Source organism: Athalia rosae, chromosome 5, assembly GCF_917208135.1.
Source record: "Athalia rosae chromosome 5, iyAthRosa1.1, whole genome shotgun sequence".
NCBI lineage: Eukaryota > Metazoa > Arthropoda > Insecta > Hymenoptera > Athaliidae > Athalia > Athalia rosae.
This window is the reverse complement of record NC_064030.1, coordinates 10,245,904-10,256,872: the sequence shown is the minus strand read 5'-3', so window position 1 is coordinate 10,256,872 and position 10,969 is coordinate 10,245,904.

Genomic DNA, 10,969 nt, shown 5'->3' with positions numbered 1-10,969 from the left:
ATGTGTCAGTGCGTATAATCTGCGTACACGCGTACGTACACGTTGCAACGTATACGCGTACAGATCTCAGGGTTCCGAGTGTTGGAAATAATTCTGGGAAGTGGGGTTCCGTAGATAGAAGAAACAAAAAAAAAAAAAAAGGAAAAAAGGAAAAAAGGAAAAAAGGAAAGAGAGAAAGAACGCGATAAAAATGGAAGAGGGGATCGCGGGGCCGGAGGAGCCTCTCCGGGGAGGCCGACGTTAGGATAGGTTGGGCCGGCGGAGAAGACCTTTAATGTACCCGCATGGACCTCGGAACTCGGATCTTTCTTTGACCCACCAGCATGCGTCAATGTGAACCGTATACCGCAGGATACGCGCGGCAAAAGCGAACGGCAACGGATAGCAGCTCGGCCCAAACGTGCGGCGGTGGTCTCATCAGCCGCCTTATGTAATAATTATCGTCGTCGAATGCAGGCGTGCGGTACTCTTCGTAAAAAAATTAATGATTTCGTCCGATAAATCACCGATACGTTTCGCCTCCTTTATATCGCATGTACGATGTCGATACGCCGTCATTTTCGTATACGCATAGGTGGCTCGAATTTTTCGGGGATTACGGACGCGATCGTCATCCACTGAGAAACTACCAACGTCGGGCGACGCGACTCCGCGCCGTTGGATTATTATGCGGGCGGCTCGTATAATTTCGAGGTATACATCGAAATACCGAAAACTGTGCTATAAATGCGCGCATCTGTTGATCTTGCATATTACCTTTTATAATGCACCCAGATCGTACAACATCCCCTGCCACACCGATGATTCGGCTTTGTGTAAAGTGAAGTTTCGAAGAGAACGTATTCCCGTTTAAATCGGCTGCACATCCCTACGATAATTTCATAGCCATGTAGGCGCCATTGGCCGTCGGGGTGGCAATATTCGAAGGTAACGACGAGTGACAAATTTCGCACGACCTTGCTCCGAAAGCTATGAGGTTTTTATTTTTCATCGTCGGTAATCTCGATGAGAATCGCATCCGGATGGAAAGTCGTGTGGGATATAATTCAGATGGAGAGTGCGGGCAACGCACGTGAGAGATACGCATTTAGAGTGAATTAGTGAAGGGGAATTTTTGATCGACCGGTTGCCCGAAGTCGTTCTTCTTTTGTACGTGTATACCATATCGTAACTTTGATTGGGAGTTTTCTCATTACGAACGACTACACCACGACGCTCTCCTCCCTATCTCGATAATCCTTTCACGCCCCTTTTTGGCTGCTGATACATATAGAAAAGAATTTCCAGATGATTATCTCGCTTGTGTACGTACGTACCTGTATAGATGTGAAATTCTTACAAATATATATCGGACCTTTGAGACCTTTAATAAGGCATTAAATATCACGGTTTATCACGACATGGTGTATAAGGATATTTCGTGACTCTTCCCAGTTCCCAGATATCCCCGATGCTTCGTTTCCTTCTTTATTTACTCCGCCGCGACCCTCTCTCTCTCCTTCCATCCTCCGTGGTCCCCGTAACACGAATACACGTACGATTATGTATAAAGTTTGTCGGTAAGCACATCTACAAAGGTTTACACCGCTGCAAGTTCGGATCGTTGTTGTGTTATAAGTCCGGTGCAATCCTGAGAGAAAAGAGACCCATCGTCGCACGGTCGCCCTGCGCGCGCCCCGTTGTCGAAAGACACGTTGAAGTCAACTCCACGTTCGAGAACCAGATTCCTGACTGAAGACCCGCCTGCATCTCAAACAGACGATGCCAACCAAAAACGCTGCTTCGTTAAAGCCAGCAATGCCGCTCCCGCCGATCTTGCTCATTCCGAACCTACGACTCTCCTCCACTTCTACGGGCGTACGTTTCTCTTTTCACAATCAGTCGACTCATTGTCAGACGACTTCGGTGCCGATAGTCGATTCCGCTTTTCCAGACCTGCTGGGTACCCGCCGACGAAAAGATAACCGAAATCCACCTCGGAAGATGCTGTCTGGGTCGAGAAATAATTAAAAGTCAACTTAACCCCATTGTCAGTGTTAGGCGTCGCCTGGTATAATTCTATTACGTTTAACGTCTATTTTTTTAGTTTTACTCTCGGTAAACCGCACAGCGAGGTGTACGACGTGCGTACATGGCATACGAGGCGTACATACGACGATCGTGTAGTTCTGTATTTTATTTCGCACCGGAAGAAGCGATTTGTTTTTCGCTTCGCACTTTGATTAGGTATAAAAATTTATCCGACCACAAACCAAATTGAAAATTGAGACTCGGCCCAACGTCAGTCGGTGTATCGTGCGATCTCGAGGCTAAACGCGAATCGTGTCACCGGGTACGAAGATGAAAGAAGGAGTGAGGAAAAGGACAATAATTTCGCAGAGTTCCGTACGCATTAAACAGCACGGTTTGAAATTTGACGTTTCAAAATTCCATGCCTTTAACGTACGTACATATGATAATTATGGCTCTTACTCGTCTCGAATTTTGATTACTTTTGTACATTAAATCCAACAACTCGCGGCACCGTGTTGGCAAAGCCATGGCTGCATTTATTCGCCACCCACGTATGACGAATAACACGAGCTTTAACCTACGGTCTAAAACCACGCCTCGTCTTTGATATGAATTGAGCAATTACCCGCACCCGATAAATATTTATGGACGATCAGCATTCATGCGTCTCATTGGTACAACGAATTACGTGAGTTAATATTAACCCCTGCAACGTAAATATCGTATGTACATTTCTTACGACGAAAGTCTCCGTCTAATACTCACTCGAATTCGTCTGACCACGAGAATTACATCCTCGCGCGTATCTTCGTTACGACGTCATTCGTGACGAATGGAGCGAGGGGGAAAATGAAAAATGCCTCCCAAATTTTCGAAAAGCCTCTTCATTTTCATACTCATCGCGGAGTTATTTCTCACGTGTCGGCAACAACGCGAGACATACATTGTCGCGACTGTTTTACATACATTGTTTCACAGGGTGTTGAAGGAATTCATCAATTTTCACTTCCTTCCTAACGGAATTTCACCCAGAGATGAATATCCTCGAGGAAATGAGCCGATTGTACGTAATGAAAATGCGTCATTACGAGGTTCATTTATTCGAATGTACTACACATAGTAGTTGAGTCATAAATTGTATAATTATATCGGTGACACAAGACCCCTATGATGTTATAATAAGATAATTATTTTATTAATTAACAGACCACGTCGAGACATCTCTTCGAATATCATCCGGAAGAGTGAATTAGTCGAAATTAAAATACCACCCTTGAAATTTCTTCTTCTTCTAGATGTACCGTAGCCGTACCGCAACGATACAGTTTTGTGGGAGGCAACGGAAAACAAAGGGGATCCGGAACTCTATTTCGGGCAAATCGAGGTAAGATGACGATGGAAACTACATACACATATATATATATACATATATATATATATATATTCCTCGTGTTCTACGAAAAGGCAAAAATTTGTTAAGCGCGTTTCACGGTTCTCAATTTTTCGAGACCCGTACACACGCGTTGTGGCCGAAAGTCCTCTTCAGTTTCACGACCGCCGGGATGGCCCCGCATGCGCCCTGCAGTCCGCGATGAAAAACCTTCTCCGGGTCCGCAATTCTCGGTAAAGCCCTGTTATTTCTAGCCGCGGCGAAAAAAAAACTAAAAACTGAAAATTAAAAAACCAAAAAGCGGGATACGTGTATACCAACGGTTATATTCTTACACCGGGTTGGTTTCGGTCGGCGAGCCTGAGAGCACCCGATCTGCATCTACCTGAAATTTTCTGCAAAAGTGGGCTGGCCCCAGCGAGAGTTCCTTTCTACTTTTAGAGATAGATCGCCGTGATTATAGAAGTTTTCGAGCTCATCCTCGAAGGATATGGAAAGAGAACTGGAAGCGGGAAGCTATAAGTTTACCGTCGTTCCGAGAAAGTGAATGAAAAACTCCGGAAAGTGACGCGCCGCAGGTGAAATTGAAGTGGAAAAATCTCGGGGGGTGCTTCTCGCTGCGTGCAGGACCCGGACGTATACACGCGCACCCTTCACCTCACCGCGAGAACAACATTTAAGATAACAATATAGACGAGCGTACGCAGATGGATTTACAAATAAGGGTAAGAACATTCACTTAAACTTATCTCGCGTCTAACAAGACCCATAAAAATTCCTTTGTACCCTTGCCGCGAGGGACCGAGAGATAAAACTCCCTTATTACTCCTCGTACCTAGGATCAGAAGCGTACGTGCCTCGTACGCCTCGTTGAATCTATCGCAATGAAAAAGAAAACGAAAACGAAAAACGAGACGAGTACTCGCAAGTGTTTTGGAAAAATGACATTGCCCCCTCCCCCCCCTCCCCACCATTCGAAATCCGATTTCTCTTCAGTTTTCGTCATCGGCGGCAGCAGCAACGAAGAGTGACGGCAATTCGCTTCCTAGACGAAGGTTACGAGGGTACGAAAGTTTCTCACCCTTGAAATCTATAAAGACTCGAACTCGCGGTCGGTAGTTGTGACCAAATACAGAAAGGCGCGGGGTCTCGGCCCTCTCGCGAGTTAATTTTTTGCTACGTGGTTTGCCGCTCTTGTACACAGCGCTGACTGTAAAAGACGCGAAGGTCGCCGACCATTTCGAATGACTTTCATGGCTGCTCGCTAAAATTTCTGCATACATACGTGTAGCAACGATCGTACGGGAAAAATTTATGCTCTCGAATAGCGTGATGCAGACGCGCGCACTGCTCGCACCCCCCTAAGGGAATCCTTCCGCCAACCGGAAGTCGATATCTAGACCCGGTCCGATGCAGGGGAACGAGCGTATTATCAAACGACGAGTTTCGTTGATACGGTAAGCCCTTAAATTTTCTTCAAATACGACCGTAGAGGAAACTCGATAAGGCGATTACGCTTCTGATGTCAGGTCAGGATCGAGGGCGCGGTTCGCTATGAAATAACAATATTCATAAGTTACATTTTACCACGTCTTCTTTCTCCATTTTTCGAAGAACAATTATTGGGCGGATAGACGGAGATTACTATTTCAATACGGGGTCGTAGCGGCGTTCAACGGAATTGTACGTTTCGAAGATTGCCTCTGAATTCCAACGACGGCAGCAGCAGCGGCCAGCAGCAGCATCAGCGAGCAACGGCAACATCGGCAGCGGCAACAGGTCCTCACCGCAAACGGACGAGGGCAAGAAGATGGCTATAAGGAGTCGCTAAAAGCGGAACAATTCTGCTATTTCTGTACGGACGGAACAAGTAGAATGTAAGCGCACCTGATGGAGTTAACTATTAAAAGTAAAAGAAGGTAATAATTGCGAGCGCGGTAGAAGCGCGATACGGAAGATTAGTGGGTTGTACTAAATTGAAACGGAGAATAGCCCTTGGGGGGGTTTTTAACGGTGTGTTTTACTCGCAACTTAGTATGCTTTAAATAATCCACTTCGGGGAGCGATTTGCTTACTGCAGCGGCGCAACCGCCACCGGTAGTCCCCGAGCAACGACGCCCGTTCTGCCGCAATCTTTTACGACTACCGACGATCATCGTCCCTTCGAGTGTCATTATTTTCACATTACATTATACGTATGCCCGCAACGTTTCGCATACTCTCAACGCGTTGCACTCGCTCACGCGGTACACCGGTACACCGTGCACGCGCACACACGCCCCGTCCCGTACCGCGAAACCCCCGAATTTCATCGCCGCTCGCATGCGCGCTCCGCGTTTATCTTTTCTTTTTTCGCCGTTCACCTGAAACTACTACCTTATATTCCTAAGAATAACATTGAATCGCAATATCGCGGCGCGAACCGGCTGCGTTACGTATAACTCAATACTCGGAGTAATTTTTCAAAAACAACGATTGTCATGATAATGAAAAAAGAAAAAGGAAGGAATAAAATCGTCGCCGAGTCGCGTCGACCGCTGCTACGAAGAGTGCATACGAAAGTTATGCAATCGGCGGGCTCGCGATCATTACTGCAGCAGCAGCAGCAGCAGCAGCGGCTATTGACGACGATTTCCACGAGACGACAGACCAGAGGAATGCGTATAATGTCCGAATGAGTCGACCTGCATACGGTGAAGTTCGTCGATAGACACAATATGCATACGAAACAACGCGTCGCCGCGCGGCGGACGAGGACGAGGGGAAGAGGGAAAAAGAAGAGGAGAAAAGAAGAAGGCAAAAAAAAATGTATATTGCCGATCATGACGACGAGTCGTCGGGACGAATCGATGGAAATGATTGGCCCTGATGATCGTGACTGTCAAGATTTACGGCGATATTTGCACGAGGTAATTAACCGTCTTACCTCTAATCCGATGCCTTCGTGGAATTATCGATTCATTGCAATAGGATAATGTACAGCCGATGCATTTTATGATGTATAATTTTGCGGAATACGTGATTACGTGGAATCGTTATACCGAAGCGAGTTAAAAATCGACGCGATGCACGAGGAGTTGCGTACTTTTAGTCGCGATTCGCGGACCACGTATATCGCGAGGGTTTTGTCAATATCGTGCAGATAGAATTATATCCGATACTCATGGTGCAGAACAATAGGAGCGTGGTTGACTATGTTCTTTGTTTTTTTTTTGTTTTTTTTTTTGTTTTTTGTTTTTTTTTTAATAATTTTTTCGGGTGGGATTTAACCTTGTTTTATTATCCACGGTGTAACAATACCGAGACTCTCTGTATATACCCGTACCGCCAATTTTAGATAATCGCACGGTTCGACGATTCCAAAACTACCGGAAATAAAAGCAAGCAAAATCACGTCGGGATAAATAATTCGCGTACGATCGTTCGTGTTCGTACGGATAATTTCCGATTCGTTTTTCCCGGCTGTGCGTGAATTCCGAGATGGAAGGAGGAAAGACTAAATTTGAAAAATCGAGAGGCGCGCATGATTCACGGCCGCGTGCGCGTGAAATAAAAATACATACTTTCGGTGAAACGTTCGAGAATATCCAATTTCGTAGGCGTGCACGAGACGAACCTGTAACCCGCAATATATGTATACGCTGCAATATATTTTTCCCTCCGATCGATAATCGTACATTCGTCACGGACGTACAATTATTTAGGGGGGCGTTTGTCTGGCCGATGATGCATAAATTGAAAAATACATTTCGCACCCCTGCGATAAACACCCTATAAAACTGACTGACGTTATTTTTATAGCTTCCCCAGGAAAAAGCGTAACATAAAAACGAAAAACGAAAAAAAAACAAAAAAAAAAACATTCCCGCGCACGTAAATTTGAACCTTATGTCACCCGTAGCGTAATCCGCGTGTTCGATAGCTGGCACACGTGTAGATGTACGTACGTAGCTCGTTCGCGTGTATACGGAGCGTAAAAGATGGTAGACGCGTGTTATTAGGTTGCATATAGGTAGAGAGGTTATACGTAAATTTACTGGTGCGTGTGCACGCGTTTCGTACGTACCCTATACACGCCAACGAATGTATCGAATAAAGGTAACGTACACCAATACAAAAATCGGGTGAATGCCGTAGCATTAGTCTATTAATAGCTGCATTAAACCGGCCCCACCCGCAGATGTGTCTCTCGACTGTAGAGCGATAAAGTCGATATAGCATGGCCGGTATATTTGCTGCAGAGCATTTCCTGCCTTCGTGCGGTGCAGCGGTATTCATATGTAAAAGGTGGATCGGCGGATCGTCGATACACCCGTAACCACCACCCCTCCTCCCTCCGCCGACATACGGAGAATTACACAGGGACGTTCTCTTATTATTTCACGATCGCTTTACCGAACCGGCGCAGAAACTGGTGCTATCAATTTCACGATTACCGAGAGGCATTCCGTGGCGAAAAAAGAAGCGATCACCCGACAGTTTTTTTTGTTCGTTTATTTATTTAGCTTTTTATTTTATTTCCTCGCGATCGAGCGAACGACGCCGCGCGCGAACCCTGTACGACACACTCGTACACGACGATTTTAGATCACTTACCCGCAGGTTAGTCATTTCGAATTTCGATTCTTTTTTCGCTTTCGCCGGACAGTTTGGCAAACTGACCATGTCGAGTCATAGGCGCGTATCGTGTGTATAGTATTATTACACGAGACGGTGCGGCATGCGCGGATGACGCAAGTCCCCGCCACGTACAGGATTCGTTTGTCGGTATTGCGTGCAGATACATATATATATATACATATATATATATATATATACATACAACGAACATCCACGTATGCATAAGTATATATACGTGCGCACGTACGGACGTACCTATGCGTGATACGTGGGTACCGGTATTGGTATACGTACTACATACGGCCGGCGTAATTTTCTGGTGTGAACGGCCTGTGCCCTTGAGGAGCGCAAGACTCGGCGGGAGATTCGAACCTTTAACGGTTAAGCGTTAGACGAGTCCCGCGAATCAGGGGCGCGAGTGACGAAGCGAAAGAGAAACGTCCGCTGGTGAGCGATGATCTCTTCGAATATAATAACAATGAGAACGATCGCTGCGGACGCAATGAAACGTGTACGCCGCCGTTCCAGATTGTCGGTAACATCGGCGTGCGCGAAGGAGCGCGGATATCTTCGGGGGGGGGGGGCAGGGGGAATGTACGCGTGAAAAAAATGAATATGAAAATGAAACGTTGGCGGATTAATCAAACGTTTGGGACCAATTAGCGTCCGAGTTCGTAAGAGGCGACCTTTTTTGTTGTTAATACGACGCCCCTCGTCTTGAATGCGTCCCCCGGGTCGGCGCCAAGGTCCAGGGCGGAACTCGACCACCCGCATCATTTAGCCGCGCATATGTGTACACGACATACGTACGTACACATCCATGTATATTTACTGTCTCTATGTTCGCGTATGCTACGTATCTACTTCGTACGGTCGCGCTGTACGGTACGTCGCGACGCGAAGAAGGCGTCGCTAACAATCGCGATAATAATTTACGTGCGATCCGCGCTACTCGTCGCTATTCTTTTATAATAAATACATACATACATATATATATATGTATACATAGATATATTTATGAACCGTACATATTTACGTACAGAGTCAGCACTAATCACGTGTAATAATGCGGTACATAATCAGCTATAGGCTACACTCTCCTTTGCACACGTGTTCGTATATTGAAATTTATATTAGAATCTATATATAACGCACACATAAAGCACATACATGTATAATATATTTTATGTGTAAACGCGCTCTGCGTTATGAATTCAGCTGATCATGTTTTAATCAAATTGGGAACGCGAAATCATCAAAGCTATCCCCCTTTAGCCTCTCTTGTATTTTATTTATTTTTTATTTTTTTATTTTTTTTGTTTTTTTTATTTTTATTTTTTTTACATATACTTGCAGTTGCTACAGCTTGGCGTCGCCTTATCAAACGAGCAAGACTTTATCGCCGGCATTGGCTTATTGATTAAATCGGCGACGTTGCACCAGATATTTCGATACCCACGAAGAGCGGTTCGTTCTAATCATGTTCTGTTAGTTTTTTTTTTTTTTTGTTTTTCTTTTATTTCATTCATTCATTAAAAAGGCTGATAAATTAAAGCAGTTTCGTGGAATCGATCGACCTATTCTTCAGCTCTCCTGAAAATCATGTCGCCAATTTTTCGTACCTCGCGGTGACCGGATTCCCGGAGGAATTACGAGGCGAGGATCTCATCGGCGGATCTCATACACAGGGGGTTTCAACTTATACGCGAACATTTCTTTCGAATTTTTCTTTTTGGTATTCTGTTTTTTTTTTTGTTTTTTTTTTCTCCGATACATACGTGCGCGGTTTATATGCATACAAGTAGAGATGGGAGGCTATAACGTAAACGGTCGAGTGGTTTGAACGGAAACGGGCCCGGGTCAGAGGCTATACACTGATAATGACGTCATCTCCTCACTGGCGCACTTGTCAACTTCCATTTTATCACGGTATTATCAGAAGCTAGAGGTTAACGTGAGTTTAAAATACCAAATTAACCAATATGTAACTAACGTTGCGCCCCGTATTACATTCATTCATTCATTCATTCAGAAAACTTTTATACATGAGAAAGAAAGAAAAAAGAAAACAAGGAGATATTCGACATCGAACCTCCGAGAAAAACTTATTCTTCGATTCATTTTTCTGCACGTACAGATATCGTACACCTATATACGCGTACGTGCACATGCATATATATATATATATATATATATATATATATATATATATGTACTCGGTCAACGATTCCGCGAATAATTTATCACAAAGAATTTATTCATTCTTTTCTCACGTGCGATTACGTCTGTACGTACGTACGTACTATAAAAATTTAACCATCGGACTATAATCTCCCTATGCCATCGCCCACGCTGCCGCTTCTGCTGCACGAGCGTTAATTGTTAGAATTTATAATAGAGACAGGAAACGGCCTTACCCTTAGTCTTAACCGTGGCCTAGGTCTAGTATCGATGATGAAATTCCGGAAAACGAAAAAGAGAATAAAACACCGTACGCGCGACGACGAAAGCGAATCAATGGGGAAGTTTTCTCGCGTTACTGCAAATGACGCGTGTAATTTTTCGCAAAAATCTCGAGACGCGCGATTTCGTAAAAGTCTAATAATCCGGACGGAGCGCTATCTCGCTAAAATTCGCGGATAGCGCTCGATTGATCGTAGAAGGAAAGGAAAGGGGGTAAAATAATTCGTTGCGAAATTGGCACGCGGAGATCATTGTATCCGTATTACCGTCAAACATCGAAATCTGGCTAATGTCGACTCTCAACGGGGTGAATGTCAACGATTCGCACAGTCGCTTATTGTTAGTGTATGTCCGAAATATTTGCCGAATATCCTTTATTTCTGACTTACACCGGTAAACGTCGACGTTCGCCGTGCGCAACGATGTAATCAATGTATACGACAATGTAACGAGATACATTCGATCTTTTTCACCGACGTTATT